The 17,076-nt window shown below is 45.7% G+C and overlaps 1 pseudogene; it reads right to left on the bottom strand.

Annotated features, from left to right (window-relative positions):
- On the bottom strand, nucleotides 1–3,747 carry LOC129475290 (decreased expression in renal and prostate cancer protein-like; annotated as a pseudogene).
- Between the last annotated feature and the right edge of the window lie 13,329 nt (nucleotides 3,748–17,076).

Below are 17,076 nucleotides of genomic sequence, written 5' to 3'. Positions count from 1 at the left end.
TACCCACAGGGCCTGCTGGAGGAGAGCCCAGGTGCCCGGCAGCAGACCTGGAGAAAGTAACTTGACCGGGGCCTAATGGGCCAGTAGACCTTGGGAAGGTAGTCGGACTTGGACCCTGCAGGCCAGCGGCCCTTGGGAAGTTAGCTGGGTTGGGGCCAAGTGGCCCAGAGGCTCTTGGGAAAACTGTTGGATTTGAGCCCTGGAGGCCACAGACCTTTGGAAGATAGCTGGGTTTGATGCCAATGTGCCGGAAGACTGAGAGAAGGCAGATGAACCCGCTCCCCTGGGAAAGGGATTGGCATTTACCCCCATGGGGCCCCCTGGCCTTGAGAAATGAGCTGAATTAGGGCCTATGGGGCCAGGAGCCCTTGACATGGGAGATGGATTTGGCCCTGGAAGGCCAATTCCCCGAGGGCCAGGACCCGAGTTTGGGCCCATGGGGCCAGGTACTCTTGCCATGGAAGATGGGCTTGTGCCCACGTTTCCAGAAGCCTGTGACAAGCTGAATTTGCTCCTAAAAGACCTGCTGCTCTTAGAATGGGGACAAGATCGAGGCCTTGAGTTCCAGCTATTCTTAAGACCAGGTCCTGTGCCCAAGAGGCCACCTGCTCTGGCATCTAGATTAGGGCCCGGGCCCAGGCCACTTGGTCTTGGGTTGGGCCCAAGGCCTGGGCCTGGAAACACACCTAACCTGGGGGCAGGGTTTGTCCCTAAAAAGCCTGATCTCAGATTGGGGTTTGGTCCTGGGCCCAGGCCAACTGGCCTAGGATTGGGAGGACCATTCCCAGAGGTCAACAGAACACCTGCTCTCAGGTTAGGTCCAGATCCAGGGCCCATGGGACCACCACTTCTGGGGTCAGGACCTGCTCCCAGGAGACCACCTGCCCTTAGGTTGGACATAGGACCCGGTCCTGGGACACCCCCTAACCTGGGGTTAGGCAGAGGCCCCGGGCCTGAAAGAGCCCCTGTCCTAGGGTTTAGGGTGGGGCCTCGTCCCGGGCCTGGCCCCAAGAAGCCACCAGGCCTTGGGAAAGAAACTGCACCTGTGCCAGTGGGATTCATCCCTCTTGGAAAAGAAGCCATGCTTGGGTCACGAGCAGCAGCCGGGAAAGGTGCTGGATTTGAAGCCAATGAGCCTGATGAAGCTGGAAAAGGAGATGAGTTCCTTGGAAATGGGGCCAGATTTCCACCAAGAAAACCAGTTGCCATAAGGAAGGGGTCCGAGTTCACACCCAGTGGGTGGCCTGTGTTCAGAACAGGACCCCCCTGTGGTCCCAGGGAACCGTCCAGCCGTCCTTGAGGTGGCAGTGGAGCACGAGTCCAAGGAGTTGGCCGCTCTCTAGGGAAAATCCGAGGCTCTTTCACACTTTCTTGGGGGCGTTGGTGATAATGGGCTTGGGGCAGGTTTTGAAAAGGATCTTGTCTTTGATGAGTGCTCTCACCAGGTACCGAGTGCCAGTCTCGCGGCCAAGCTCATCACAGTACTGATATCCAGGAGTGTGTTTGACAAGGACTGCAAAAGCTTTCTCCAGGTGGATGATTTTCCCATTCAGGATATGATGCCCCACAATCAGCACAGGGATTCCCAAGAAATAACAATTTGCACCATGAGCTTTCTGTCTTTAAAAAGCAAGTGAAAACAAACTGCAATGGCGGCCGCCGAGTGCCAACGGGCGACAACCGAACCTCCCACCGCCACCGCTGCTGCCGTGAGCACTGCCTGCGCCAGTTTTTTGTATTTTTAGGACAGACGGGGTTTCACCGTGTTGGCCAGGCTGGTCTCGAACTCCTGACCTCAGGTGATTCGCCTGTCTTGGCCTGTAATCTCAAAGTGCTGGGATTACAGGCGTGAGCCACTGCGCCTGGCCAATATTGTGAAACCCAACATGGTGAAACCCTGTCTCTACTAAAAATACAAAAATTAGCCGGGCGTGGTGGCGGGTGCCTGTAATCCCAGGTACTCGGGAGGCTGAGGCTCGAGAATCGCTTGAACCAAGGAGATGGAGGTTGCAGTGAGCAGAGAACGTGCCATTGCACTCCAGCCTGGGGGACAAGAGCAAAACTCTGTCTCAAAAAAAAAAAAAAAAAAAAAAAAAAAAAGACACTTTATTTCTAGTACCTACTACAGTGCTAGATAGAATCTGGCACATAGCAGGTACTCAGCCAAAAGTTAAATTAATGGATATCCCACAGTATCTCAGGACCACAAAGTGTATTCTGTAACATTTTATGCATTCTCTGTTTCCATATATTTACCTCTAAAATCAGTTAAAGTATATCTGCTAAACACTGGTTGGCAAGATAAGAGCAAAAGGTGATAGCTATATTACTATTAAGAGTAAAGAAGGCCAGGTGCGGTGGCTTATGCCTGTAATCCCAGAACTTTGGGAGGCTGAGGTGGGAGGATCACTTGAGCCTAGGAGTTTCGAGACCAATCTGGGTAACATAGTGAGACCCTGTCTCCACAAAAAAGTTTAAAAATTAGTCAGGCGTGGTGGCATGCACCTGTAGTCCCAGCCACTCAGGAGGCTGAGGTGAGAGGATTGTTTAATCCTGGGAGGGTGAGGCTGCAGCCTGGAACCTAGGCAATAGAAAGAGACCTTGTTTTTAAAAAAAAAAAAAAGTACAGAGGTCTGCAATATACAGTACAGTCATGGATTTCAATTAACCACAGCTCTTTGACACATATTGTTCACTGAGATGGTCTTGAAAAGAATCAAATATTGGTTTGCTTTGAGTATATTATGGTTCTTTTTTCCCTTCCAGTTCGCTGAGTTTGGAAAACAAAAGGAGTTTCACTTTCAAGTCAAATCAGCTCACTATACTGGTTTTTAAATTTTTGCTTTTGTTTGTTTTACTGCTTTTGCTCCTTAGTAAATTAGTTCAGTTCATTTTAATTTTGGTTCTCAGCTTATGCCAACGTGTAAATTTCATGTGAATTAGTTTTAATCTCAAGATTTCTTCAGTGTACTTCAGGATGTCATAATTCTTTCATTTGAGGTTTGACTTAAAAATCCAAGTAAAGTTTAACACAAACAGGAAACAGCTATCAGTGGGAATGAAATTTGATTCTTTTTTTTTTTTGTGACACGGAGTCTCGCTCTGTTGCCCAGGCTGGAGGTGCAATGGTACGATCTCGGCTCACTGCAGTCTCTGCCTCCCGGGTTCAAGCGATTCTCCTGCCTTAGCTTCCCAAGTAGCTGGGATTACAGGCGCCTGCCACCACATCTGGCTAATTTTTGTATTTTTAGTAGAGATGGGGTTTCACCATGCTGGCCAGGCTGGTCTCAAAATCCCAACCTTGGGTGATCCACCCGCCTCGGCCTCCCAAAGTGCTGGCATTACAGGCATGAGCCACTGTGCCCGGTAAAATTTGATTCTTAAAAATATCAATGGCTAAAAAGAAATTGTCTTTTTTCTGTCTGTTTTGAATTTTCTTCATTATTACACTGTGCCTTTAATCACCCAAATTGACATTAAGTTGTATTTGGGTACCAATTTCTCAGTGTGTGGTGATGTAGTGGGAGAAGTTGAGTTAGCGGCATTTGAATTAGGACAGTTTGTTTTGTTTTGTTTTGTTTTTTATTGTGTGAGTCTTTCTCTGAAATTGCTTCACTTTTAGCATCCATAGCCTCTAGGTACTAATTGCCATAAGCAACTCTCAGTCATTATGACAACCCAAAACATTCCCATCTATAACCCATGTCCAAGTGTTCCCTAGGTGGGGGCCCACCTGTTGAGGGCCATTGAGTAATAAATATACCTGGTATTCAGAATACCTAAATATTCTCATTTCAATTCTGCCACTAGCTATAAGATTTGATCTTCCAGTGCCTATATTTCTATTACAATTATGTGATTGAAAAACACCCTGGGCCCCAGGGCCATATATGACTTATTTGACTCTGGGGAGCAGTCCACTTGAACTTTTTTACATACATAGGTTTTGTCTAATTTAATAGAATTTTTTTTTCAGAGTTGAAAGCTCATGGAAAAGTAAAAAGAAAACAAACAAAAATATTGAATTTTCATTTAATTATTTGATACTCAGGAATTAATAGACCATCACCATGGCCACTCCTGTCACTAGGTTGCTGTTAGATGGGTGTATCACTTAAAAGTTATTAATGAAATTGAATACAGATTATTATATCATTATGAGTTGATCACCATTCATTTTCTTTTTTGTTTGTTTTGTTTTGTTTGAGATAGAGTCTGTCTCTGTCACCCAGGCTGAAGAGCAGTGGTGCAATCTTGGCTCACTGCAACCTCCGCCTCCCAGGTTCAAGCGATTCTCCTGCCTCAGCCCCCTCCAGTAGCTGGGATTATAGGCACCTGCCACCACACCTTGTTAATTTTTGTATTTTTAGTAGATAATTGGGTTTCACCATGTTGGCCAGGCTGGTGTCAAACTCCTGACCTCAAGTGATCCGCCTGCCTCAGCCTCCCAAAGTGCTGGGATTACAGGCGTAAGCCGCCCACTGTACCCGGTCTGATCACCATTAATTTTCATAAAGTTCCATTTTGAAGTTGGGGTATTATGAAGGGTAATAAAAAAAGGAAACAAATATGAAAGAAGCTACCTTTGTAAGTCAATGTTATTTTCAATGAGATGTCCATGGAGCTTCCGTACATAAGGATTCATTTTATTCTCATTATTTATTATGAGTATTTCAAAAATAGAGCAAAGTTAGTCCCAGCTACTCAAGAGGCTGAGGCAGGAGGCCCACTTGAGCCCAGGAATTCAATGCTGCAGTGTGCTATGCAGTCTGCAGTGAGCTAGACTCAGTTGGGTCTTTGAATAGCCACTGTACTCCAGCCTGGGCCACATAGTAAAACCCCATCTCTAAAAAAAAAAAAACAACAACAACAAAAGAAAAAACAAAGCAGAAAGAACAGGAAACTGAACATCCTTGTACTTACCAACTAGTTTGAAAAATCATTAACCTTTTGCCACATTTGCTTCATTTCTGCACTGTGTTAAAGCACAGATATCGTGATACTTCACTTCTGAAAACTTTAGCATTAATGGTCTGTCTTAGTTCACCAGGAGTGATGGCGCACACCTGTGATCCCAGCTACTCGGGAGGCTAAGGCAGGAGAATTGCTTGAACCCGGGAGGTGGAGGTTGCAGTGAGTTGAGATCACACCACTGTACTCCAGCCTGGGTGACAGAGGGAGACTCTGTCTTAAAAAAAATTTTTTTTTTCTTTCTTAGTTCCTTTGCACTGCGCTAGCAGAATACTATAGATTGTATGGCTTATACACAACAGAAATTTATTTCTCATAGTTCTGGTGGCTGGGAAATCCAAGATCAAGAAGATTCGGTGAGTGCCTTCTTCCTATTTCACAGAGAGCCATCTCTTTGCTGTGTCTTCACATGGTAGAAAGGGAAAGGGAGCTCTCTGGAGTCTCTTATAAAGGTACTAATCCCTTACAGTGTAGAGTATTCATGGCCAAATCACCTCCCAACAACCTCACGTCCTCACACCATCACACTGGAGTTTAGGATTTCAACACATAAATTTTGGGGAGACAAAAACATTCAGACCTTAGCAATCTCTAAATAAATAACTTTCTCCTATGTATCCACAACAATACTATAAATGTAAGAAAATGAGCAATAATTTCTTACTATTACCTAATACCGATTTCCTTTGCAAATGTTTTCGATTGCTTAAAAATTGCCTTTTATAAGGCCAGGCGTGGTGGCTCACGCCTGTAATCCCAGCACTTTGGGAGGCCGAGGCGGGAGGATCACGAGGTCAGGAGATTGAGACCATCCTGGCCAACATGGTGAAAACTCGTCTCTACTAAAAATACAAAAAATTAGCCAGGTGTGGTGACACGTGCCTGTAATCTCAGCTACTTGGGAGGCTGAGGCAGGAGAATCGCTTGAACCCGGGAGGTGGAGGTTGCAGTGAGCCGAGATGGCACCACTGAAGTCCAGCCTGGACGACAGAGCCAGATCTTGCCTCAAAAATTTAAAAAAAAAAAAAAGACAAGACCATTCTGGATTAATGTGAGCCCTAAATCCAATTAGGAGTGTCCTTATAAGAGAAAAGACAGGGAGTTTTGGCTGGGTGCGGTGGCTCATGCCTGTAATCCCAGCACTTTGGGAGGCCAAGGTGGGTGGATCATAAGGTCAGGAGTTCGAGACCAGCCTGAGCAACATGGTGAGATCCCCATCTCTACTAAAAATACAAAAATTAGCCATGGGTGGTGGTATGCGCTGTAATCACAGCTACTCGGGAGGCTGAGGCAGGAGAATCACTTGAACCTGGAAGGCAGAGGTTGCAGTGAGCCAAGATCGTGCCTCTGTACTCCAGCCTGGGTGACAGAGCAAGACTCCACCTCAAAACAAACAAACAAGAAAAACAAAAACAAAAACAAAAAAAAAGAGAGGGAGTTTTGAGACAGAGCGGAAGGCCTTGGGAAGATAGAGGTAGAGATTAGAGTGATGCAGTTATAAACTAACGGATGCCAAGAATTGCAGGCAGCCACCAGAAGCAAGAAGCATGGAACATATTCTCCTTCAGAGCCTCCAGAAGGAATCAACTCTGCTGATACCTTGATTTTGGTTTTCTGGCTTCCAGAACTGTGAGATAATAAAGCTCTCTTGTCTTAAGCCACCAAATTTATAGCAATTTGTTACAGCAGTCACAATAAACTAATACAGAGACCTTCCTCATGCTTTTTTGTTTTTTATGACTGAATAGTATCCTTCTGTGCCTGTACAATGGTTTATTCAATCAATTTTCTATTGATGGACATGTGAATTGTTCCCAAACTTTTGTTTGTACAGATAATGCTCAGGTATAATTTACATTTGTTTCCGAGAAGGGGGATTGCTGGGTCAAAAACTGTAAACGCATTTGCCTTTTTGCTAAATATGAGCAAATTTCCCTCCATAGGGGCTGTAATATTTTGCACTCCAACCAGCAATGAATGAGAATGCCTACTTCTCCACAGGCTCACCATCAGAGTACATTTTCAAACTTGAATTTTTGCCAATCTGATCAACAAGACATGGTATTTCAGTGTACCGATCAGTTGCATTTCCCTTATTATGAGTGAAGTTGAACATTTTTTCATGTTTGAGACTCCTTGCTTTTCTTTTTCTATGAACCCTCTGATCATGTCTTTCACTGATTTTTCTATTTGTTTTTTTCTTCTCAATTGTTAAGAACTTTTGCAACATAATTATAATTTGCAAATTTTTTGTTTCTTGTATTTCTTTTGTCCAAGTCTATGGTTTTTTACCATGCCCCCCCAACATTTTTTTCAATTATTATTATTATTTTTGTTTGTTTGTTTTGAGACAGAGTCTCGATCTGTCACCCAGGCTGGAGTGCAATGGCACGATCTTGGCTCACTGCAACCTCCGCCTCCTGGGTTCAAGCAATTCTCCTGCCTCAGCCTCCCGAGTAGCTGGGATTACAGGTGCATGCCACCATACCCAGCTAATTTTTGTACTTTTAGTAGAGATGGGGTTTCACCGTGTTGGCCAGGCTGGTCTTGAACTCCTGACCTCAGGTGATCTGCCCTCCTTGGCCTCCCAAAGTGCTGGGATTACAGGTGTGAGCCACCGCACCTGGTCTTTTTTCAATTTTTAATACAAAAGGACTGTTGATGCTTCCCAGCCTAAGAAGCCTTTCTGGCCTATATCCTTCTCTGAGTCTATGCTGAGCTATATTCTACTCTGAATGATTGCTCACCAATGTCTGACTCCTCTCTATCAGCCTTTCTCAATTAGAATCAGAGATTTTAGCTACACTATAGCTCCTATCACTCTTTTTTCTTTTTATATCCCAGATTGATTTCCTCAGAAAGCAAAGCCTGAGGCAGAGGACATATATGCTGTTTCCCCATTGGGGGAGCAAAGCAGAGAAGGACGGACAGCCAATGAAATGGTGTGTTATCAAGCTGGCCATCTTTATATGCAATATGATTGCTCAATCTGTGGGACTGTGCCCCAGAGAAGCCCCATAAACTCTGTCTCAGGACTTCTCTAGCTGACGGAAGCAGGAGGAAGCTGGGGCAGGAGACAGGGACAACAAAGAGGAATGAATTGATTCATTGTCTCCTGTCTCTCTTGGGTGGAAATTTGCCAATTGACCAGTCATCAAGTCTAAGCTTTTTTTCTTTTTTTTTGAGACAGGGAGTCACTCTGTCTCCCAGGTGTGAGTGCAGTGGTGCGATAATGAAACCACCTTTGCAAAATTATGACTGAGACAGGGAATGAGATCTAACTTTTTTTTTTTTCTTGAGACAGAGTCTCGCTGTCACCCAGGCTGGAGTGCAGGGGCCATCTTGGCTCACTGCAATCTCTGCCTCCTGGGTTCAAGCGATTCTCCTGCCTCAGCCTCCTGAGTAGCTGGGATTACAGGCATGCGCTACCATGCCTGGCTAATTTTGTATTTTTAGTAGAGACAGGGTTTCTCCATGTTGGCAAGGCTGGTCTCGAACTCCTTACCTCAGGTGATCCACCCGCCTCGGCCTCCCAAAGTGCTAGGATTACAGGTGTGAGCCACCACTCCTGGCCCCTCACAGGATTCTCTAACCACAGGCTTATACAAGGGATGCATCACTTGTTTCCTTACTCTTTACTCATATTGAGAAAAGTCCTGGATTTTTAAGTCGGACAATAGAAATACAGCCGGGAGCCTGGTAAAAGACAGTGGTCTGAGGTTCTTTTTTTGAATAAACTGACCATAACCCTATCAGAAAACTATCATTCAATGGGTTGACCTTATTAAGAGTTTAGACTTGGCCGGGCACAGTGGCTCACACCTGGAATCCCAGCACTTTGGGAGGCCGAGGCAGGAGGATCACTTAAGCCCGGGAGTTTGAGACCAGCCTGGGTAACATAGCAAGACCCTGTCTCTACAAAAAATAACCAGACGTGGTGGAGCATGCCTGTATTCCCAGTTACTAGGAAGGCTGAGGCAAGAGGATCATTTGAGCCCGGGAGATCGAGGCAGCAGTGAGCCATTATTGTAACTGCCCAATGGGTTCACCTTGCCTGCTGCCTAGACAGAGCCGATTCATCAAGACAGAAGAATTGCAATAGAGAAAGAGTAATTCACTCAGAGCTGGCTGTGCGGGAGACTGGAGTTTTATTATTACTCAAATTACTCAAATCAAATCGAAGAGCAGAGTTTTTAAGGACAACTTGGTGGGTGATGGGAAGCCAGTAAGCCGAGAGTGCTGATTGGTCAGGGATGAAATCATAGGGAGTCGAAGCTGTCTTCTTGTGCTCAGTCAGTTCCTGGGTGGGGCTCACAAGATCAGATGAGCCAGTGTTTCAATCTGGGTGGTGCCAGCTGATCCATCAAAGGCAGGGTCTGCAAAATATCTCAAGCACTGGTCTTAGGAGCAGTTTAGGGAGAGTCAGAATCTTGTAGACTCCTGCTGCATGACTCCTAAACCATAATTTCTAATCTTGTGGCTAATGTTAGTCCTACAGAGGCAATCCAGTCCCCAAGCAAGAAGGAGGTCTGCTTTGGGAAAGGGCTGTTATCATCTTTGTTTTAAACTATAAACTATAAGCTGTAGTTTAAAGTTTCTCCCAAATTTAGTTCAGCCTATGCTCAAGAATGAACAAGGACAGCTTGGAGGTCAGAGGCAAGATGGAGTAGGTTAAGTTAGATATCATTCGGTGGGCCACGGTGGCTCACTCCTGTAATCCCAGCACTTCGGGAGGCTGAGGCAGGTGTATCACCTGAGGTCAGGAGTTCGAGACCAGCCTGGCCAACACGGTGAAACCCTGTCTCTACTAAAAATACAAAAAATTAGCTGGGCATGGTGGCATGCGCCTGTAGTCCCAGCTACTTGAGAGGCTGAGGCAGGAGAATCGCGTGAACCCAGGAGGCAGGTATTGCAGTGAGCCAAGATCACGGCACTGCACTCCAGCTTGGGTGACAGAGTATGACTGTCTAAAAAAAAAAAAGAGAAGTCTGGGAGGGGAAAACTCAACACCTTTCCTTGGAGGAAGGGGACAGAGGGGGTGGAGCATCAGCAAAGGTTCCCTGCAGAGCAGTGACTTATCACTAGGCTTGCCTTGGGTATGGAAATTTCCACCATTAGGCTTGGTCCTTTGGGTAAAGCAGTGTTAAACTGAAATCCCCATTCAGTAATTCATGATGTCATTAAAACTTTGTGGTGGATTATTTATAAATCTTCAGAGAAGGACTCGGGGGATGTAGGAGATGCTTCTTGATGATGTGAGATCATTCTAAGACACTAGAGAGAGGGCAGGGATGGATGAGGCACTGCCAGGGTTTCCTGGGGAGCAACCTCTGGGGCCTCACAAAGGCTCTGAAGAAAGTGACAGTGACAGAGGAAGACGGCAATGGAGAAGGAGGACAGGCAAATGTTGTCTGGTCACCTTGGTGGTCATACCTGACTGTCCTTCCCGGAGGTGACACCAACATTGTCCCCTTGAGTAGCCCAGTGCAGTAGTCACTGTGGAGGTGTAAGAACATACAATGAAATTATACCAAGAGCTTTATGCAGGGCTTAAGGTGTTAAAACAGTGGAGGGGGTGATGGGGCAAAGGGGCAGCAGGGGCAATAACTAGCAAAAATGCAAATACATTCACAGTTTGGCCCAGAAGTTCCACTTCTACAAATCAATTATGAATTATTGGAAGGGTATGGTGACTCACGCCTGTAATTCCAGCACTTTGGTAAGCGGGGGGGGGAGGGGCAGTTTGTGAGGGGTGGTGATTGCCTGAGGCCAGGAGTTCAAGACCAGCCTGGGCAATATAGCGAGACCCTCATCTCTACAAAAATAAACAAAAGGCAAATGTAAATTACACTGGAACAGATTTGAAGTAACATATGCACAAGGTTATTTATTGAGCTTTTTTTTTTTTTGAGATAGGCTTTCGCTCTGTCGCCCAGGCTGGAGTGCAGTGGCACCATGTTGGCTCACTGCAACCTCTGCCTCCCTGGTACAAGCGATTCTTCTGCCTTAGCCTCCCAAGTAGCTGGGATTACAGGCGCCTGCCACCATGCCCGGCTGATTTTTATTTTTATTTATTTATTTATTTTTGTATTTTTGTATTTTCAGTAAAGATGGGGTTTCAACATGTTGGCCAGGCTGGTCTTGAACTTTTGACCTCATTGAACTTCTGACCTCAGGTGATTTGCCCGCCTCGGCCTCCCAAAGTGCTGGGATTACAGGCGTGAGCCACTGAGCCCTGCCAGTGAGCATTATTGGTACAAACAAAAGTTTGGGAGCAATCTACATGTCAATAGGAAACTACTGAATAAACCATCCTACAGCCACACAAGGAATACTAATTAGCCATAGCTATCCCAAAACATAGATCTGTGTATTCTTGAACAAACTCCTTTGGAAACATTTAATTCCTTTAAGTTAGATCAACGAGGAGGCATCACGTTCGGAGCATTAGAAGTTTTAACCTTTTTAGCATATAAATGACTGAAAAACTGCACAAATGAAAGACTCCCTCTTGCAACAACCTCTGCTTTCACTCTTCTGTGTTTTGAATGAGGAGAAACCTTAGCTTGAGCATTTCAAAGGCTTAAGATAAACCTTAGCCTGAGCATTTCAAAGGCTTAAAGATAAATCTTAGGAAGATTTATTTTATTTTATTTTTAGAGGCAGGGTCTCCCTCTGTTTTCCAGCCTCAGTGTCCTGGGCTCAAGTGTTCCTCCTGTCTCAGCCTCCCAAGTAGTTGAGACTATAGGTGCACACCACCACTCTTAGCTAATTTTTTTTTTTTTTTTTTTTTTTTTTTTGAGACTGGGTTTCACTATGTTGCTCAGGCTCCTGGTCTCAAGGGATCCTTCTGCCTCGACCTCTCAAAGTGCTGGGATTACAGGTGTAAGCCACCATGCCTGGCCTGAAAGATATTTCTCAGCAGTGACTCTAACTCCATAATATCACAACCTGCTACACCGAGGGAGGAAAGTCACAGATTAAAACATGATACTTAGAAACCCAGGACCATAAGAATTGAAAACTTGCAAAAATTGAGAAAATTAGAGTTCATCATCTTAAGAATTTAAGTAATTTGGGTATGCATCCCAGAACTCCAGCTATTTCAAGGTTTCAGAGTATAATATGTGTATTCTCAAGAAGACCTTGAGATGTTTTCAAAACAGCAGATGCATAAATTCCTTTTAAAGGGTAAAGAATAAATGTTTTGAAAGGAGAGAACTACAAAAATCATCAGAGAAATCTAGTTTGAAAAGTCCTCAAGAAATGGGTCTCTATTTTCTAAAAAATAACTTGTGCATTGTAAGAAATACATATTATTTTATGTTTAAATGGAGGCTTTACTTTGAGAAAGTTATTATACACTTAAAAAATTTATAAGTAGTGTTGAAGATAAAGCCAGTTATCAAATCAAAGGACAATAAACACTTCTCCATGTTAAGACTTAATTCTAAGCCGGGCGCAGTGGCTCTCACCTGTAGTCCCAGCACTTTGGGAGACAGAGGCAGGAGATTCTCTTGAGTCCAGGGGTTCGAGACCAGCCTGGGTTACAGAGGGAGACCCCTCTCTCTACAAAAAATACAAAAATTACCTGGGCGTGGTGGTGCACACTTGTAGCTCCAGCTACTAGGGAGGCTGAGGTGGGAGGATTGCTTAAGCCCAGGAATTTGAGGCTGCCTGGGCAATAGAGGGAGACTCTGACTCTTTAAAACACACACACACACACGCACACACACACATACACAGAAACTCAAAAAAAAAAACCCTTTTTTTTCACTGCATGGAAAGGAAATAATCTTATTTTGGGGTCTGGCTGCTATACTAGTGTATCATTTGATTAGGCTTATAGAACTGCTTTTTTTTTTTGAGAGAGAGAAAGATGGGATCTCACTTTGGCTCTGTCGTGCAGGCTGGAGTGCAATGACATGATCACAGTTCACTGTAACCTCCCAACTTCCAGGCTCAAGTGATCCTCCCACCTCAGCCTCCTGAATAGCTGGAACTACAGGCATGTGCCACCACGTCTGGATAATTTAAAAAAATTTTGGCTGGGCACGGTGGCTCACGCCTGTAATCCCAGCACTTTGGGAGGCCGAGACAAGTGGATCACCTGAGGTCAGGAGTTTGAGACCAGCCTGGCCAACATGGTGAAACCTCGTCTCTACTAAAAATACAAAAATTAGCCAGGCGTGGTGGCACGTGCCTGTAATCTCAGCTACTTGGGAGGATGAGACAGGAGAATTGCTGGAACCTGGGAGGTGAAGGTTGCAGTGAGCCGCGATCATGCCATTGCACTCCAGTCCGGGCTGACAACAGCAAGACTTTGTCTCAAAAAAAAGTTTTTTTGTACAGAAAGGGTCTTGCCAAGTTGCCCAGGCTGGTCTCCAACTCCTGGGCTCAAGCGATCCTCTCGTCTCGGCCTCCCAAAGTGCTGGGATCACAGGTGTGAGCCACTGTGCCCTGCCTAGAGTCGCTATTATGCTCAGAATATGCAAGTATTGGCCAGGTGTGCTGGCTCTTGCCTGTAATCCTAGCACTTTGGGAGGCCGAGGTGGGCGGATAGCTTTGAGCTCTGGAGTTCGAAAATATGCAGGTATAATTTTCTTAGGCACCAAGATTATACAGTGTCTAGCTGTATAATAAAATTAGTTTCTGCTTTGTTTTGTTTTGCTTTGCTTTTAGACATTAAGCTTAATGTTGGAAATAAATGGAATAAAATAAATAGCTGTTTGGAATGACTAGGACATCAGTTATTGTTTTGCTTTTATATTGTACTTGGATACGCAATTAAGGCTTCTTAGGAGATGCCCTGTTTTGAACTCTTAAAAGAATAAAAACACTCCCACATATGGCTGTGCTAACATATGGTCTCTCTAATGACAGAACAAACAAGACACCTACTCATCTTAAACAAATTTTAGCATAAGACATGAACACATGATCCATTAATGCTGAATATTTCTGGGTACATTCCAATGGGAAATGAAGAGTTATATGCATCAGGTTGGACGGGCACCCAAAAAATGTTGACGTGGAAGTGAGAAAACATAATCTGACAAGGATGTATGCTATTCGGGAGTTAACTAAATGTTACCGTAAATTATAAGCATGGAACTTTGGGATGATATTCAGAGAGGTTTGGTATTTTTTTTTGTTTGTTTGTTTGTTTTTGTTTTGTTTTGAGACAGTTTTGCTCCTGTTGCCCAGGCTGGAGTGCAGTGGCACCATCTCGGCTCACCGCAACCTCCGCCTCCTGGGTTCAAGAGATTCTCCTGCCTCAGCCTTCCTGAGTAGCTGGGATTACAGGCATGTGCCACCACACCAGGCTAATTTTGTATTTTTAGTAGAGATGGGGGTTTCTCAACGTTGATCAGGCTGGTCTCAAACTCCTGACCTCAGATGATCCGCCCGCCTCAGCTTCCCAACGTGCTGGGATTACAGGCGTGAGCCACCGCGCCCAGCTGAGGTTTGGTATTTTTTTATCAAAGGAGAATGAACATAAACACACTTAACCTGGCACTCAAAAGCTGTTAGCCTCCCCTCCACTTTCTTTTTTTCTTTTTCCTTATTTATTTTTTGAGACAGAGCCTCACTTTGTGGCCCAGGCTGGAGTGCGGTGGCACAATCTCGGCTCACTGCAACCTCCGCCTCCCAGGTTCAAGTGACTCTCCTGCCTCAGCCTCTCGAGTAGCTGGGATTGCAGGGGTGTGCCACCACACCTGGCTAATTTTTGTATTTTTAGTAGAGAGGGCATTTCACCATGTTGGCCAAGCTGGTCTTGAACTCCTGACCGGCCTCTCAAAGTGCTGGGATTACAGGCGTGAGCCACCTCGCCCGGCCCCCTCTGCTTTCTTGATGAAGAAAGCCTCATTATACAATCCTCCATTCTAGGTAAATAGAGTTTACTAACTTGCCCACAATTCAACGTACTTTTTGTGACCCGAAAATGTAGGTAACAAAGAATAGTTTTCTGTCCCGGTGCGGTGGCTCATGCGTATAATCCCAGCACTTTGGGAGGCTGAGGCGGGTAGATTGCTTGAGCCCAGGAGTTAGAGACCAGCCTGGGCAATATAGTGAGATCTTGTCCCTACAAAAAAATAAACAACATTAGCTGGGTGTGGTGGTGCACGCCTGTAGTCCCAACTACTCAGGAGGCTGAGGCAGGAGGATCGAAAGCTCATCCTTACTGTTATTTCAAAAGTGTGGAGCCTCAGAAGAGGGGCTCTGTGCTCCTTGTTTAATGATGGCAGCATCTAGGCAGCTCCCTTTCCCACCCCTGCCCACCTCCAAATCCCCACACACAGAGCCCATGCACAGTTCTTGCTGTCCAAGGCAACTTTCCACGCAAGGTGGAGATCTGTTTCCTTTCTCCCTGTCAATCCTGGGAAGAAGTGATAATTACCTAGGAAGTCCTTTGCTGAGACCCTGGGAGTCAACAGTAACCCTTCAATTCCTTTCCACTCTTCACTCCAAGTAGTACCCAGCCTCCCCTCCTGATCTTTTTCTCTACAAGGATTCTCACTACCCTTGGAAAATGACTTCTTGCTCCAGTTCACTCTTTGCCCATTTTCCTCTTCCAGCTCCAATCTCAATTCAGAGATTCCTGCTTTAACAAAAAGGTTATGCTGGCCAGGCATGGTGGCTCATGCCTGTAATCCCAGCACTTTGGGAGGCAGAGGCTGGTGGATCACAAGGTCAGGAGATTGAGACCATCCTGGCCAACGTGGTGAAACCCTGTCTCTACTAAAAGTACAAAAATTAGCTGGGCGTGGTGGCACGTGCCTGTAATCCCAGCTACTCCGGAGGCTGAGGCAGGAGAATCCCTTGAACCAGGGAGACGGAGGCTGCAGTGAGCCGAGATCATGCCGCTGCACTCCAGCCTGGCAACAGAGCAAGACTCTGTCTAAAAAAAAAAAAAAAAGGTTTTGCCTCCTCCTTAACCACTCTACAGTCCTGAATAGATTTCAAAGTGCATAATTTGACTGCTAACTTCAGTTTTTTCTTTTTTTCTTTTTTTTTTTTTTGGAGACAGGGTCTTGATCTGTTGTCCAGGCTGGAGTGCAGTGGCGCCATGATGGCTTACTACAGCTTCAATCTCCTGGGTTCAAGCAATCCCACCCCCCGCCTCAGCCTCCCAAGTAGCTAGGACTATCGGCGCATGACACCATGCCTAATTTTTTTTTTTTTTTTTGAGACTGAGTTTCTTGTTGCCCGGGCTGGAGTGCAGTGGCCTGATCTTGGCTCACTGCAACCTCCGCTTCCCGGGTTCAAGCCATTCTCCTGCCTCAGCCTCCCGAGTAGCTGGGATTATAGGCATGCGCCACCATGCCTGGCTAATTTTGTATTTTTAGTAGAGATGGGGTTTCTCCATGTTGGTCAAGCTGGTCTTGAACTCTCAACCTCAGGAGATCTGCCCGCCTTGGCCTCCCAAAGTGCTGGGATTACAGGTGTGAGCCACCACGCCCAGCCACCTAATTTTTAAAAAATATCTTTTGGGACAGGCGAGGTGCCTCACACCTATAATCCCAGCCCTTTGAGAGGCCAAGGGGGGTGGATCATTTGAGGTCAGGGGTTAGAGACCAGCTTGGCCAACATGGTGAAACCCCGTCTCTACCAAAAATACAAAAATTAACCGGGTCTAGTGGCTTGCACCTGTAATTCCAGCTACTCAGGAGGCTGAGGCACGAGAGTCAATTGAACCTGGGAGGCGGAGGTTGCAGTGAGCCATGATCGCGCCACTGCACTCCATCCTGGGCAACAGAGAGAGACTCTGTCTCAAAAAAAAAAAAAAGAAAGAAAAGAAAAGAAAAAGAAAAAGGCTGGGCACAGTGGCTCACGCCTGTAATTCCAGCACTTTGGGAGGCCGAGGCGGGTGGATCATGAGGTCAGGAGTTCAAGACCAGCCTGGCCAAGATGGTGAAATCCCCTCTCTACTAAAAATACAAAAATTAGCCGGGTGTGGTAGCACGCACCTGTAATCCCAGCTACTCAGGAGGCTGAGGCAGAAGAATCACTTGATTCGGGAAGGCAGAGGTTGCAGTGAGCCGAGATCGTGCCACTGCATTCCAGCCTGGGCAACAGAGTAAGACTCCGTCTCAAAAAAAA

Source organism: Symphalangus syndactylus, chromosome X (assembly GCF_028878055.3).
Source record: "Symphalangus syndactylus isolate Jambi chromosome X, NHGRI_mSymSyn1-v2.1_pri, whole genome shotgun sequence".
NCBI classification, from domain to species: domain Eukaryota; kingdom Metazoa; phylum Chordata; class Mammalia; order Primates; family Hylobatidae; genus Symphalangus; species Symphalangus syndactylus.
This window is presented reverse-complemented; position numbering and strand designations above follow the sequence as displayed.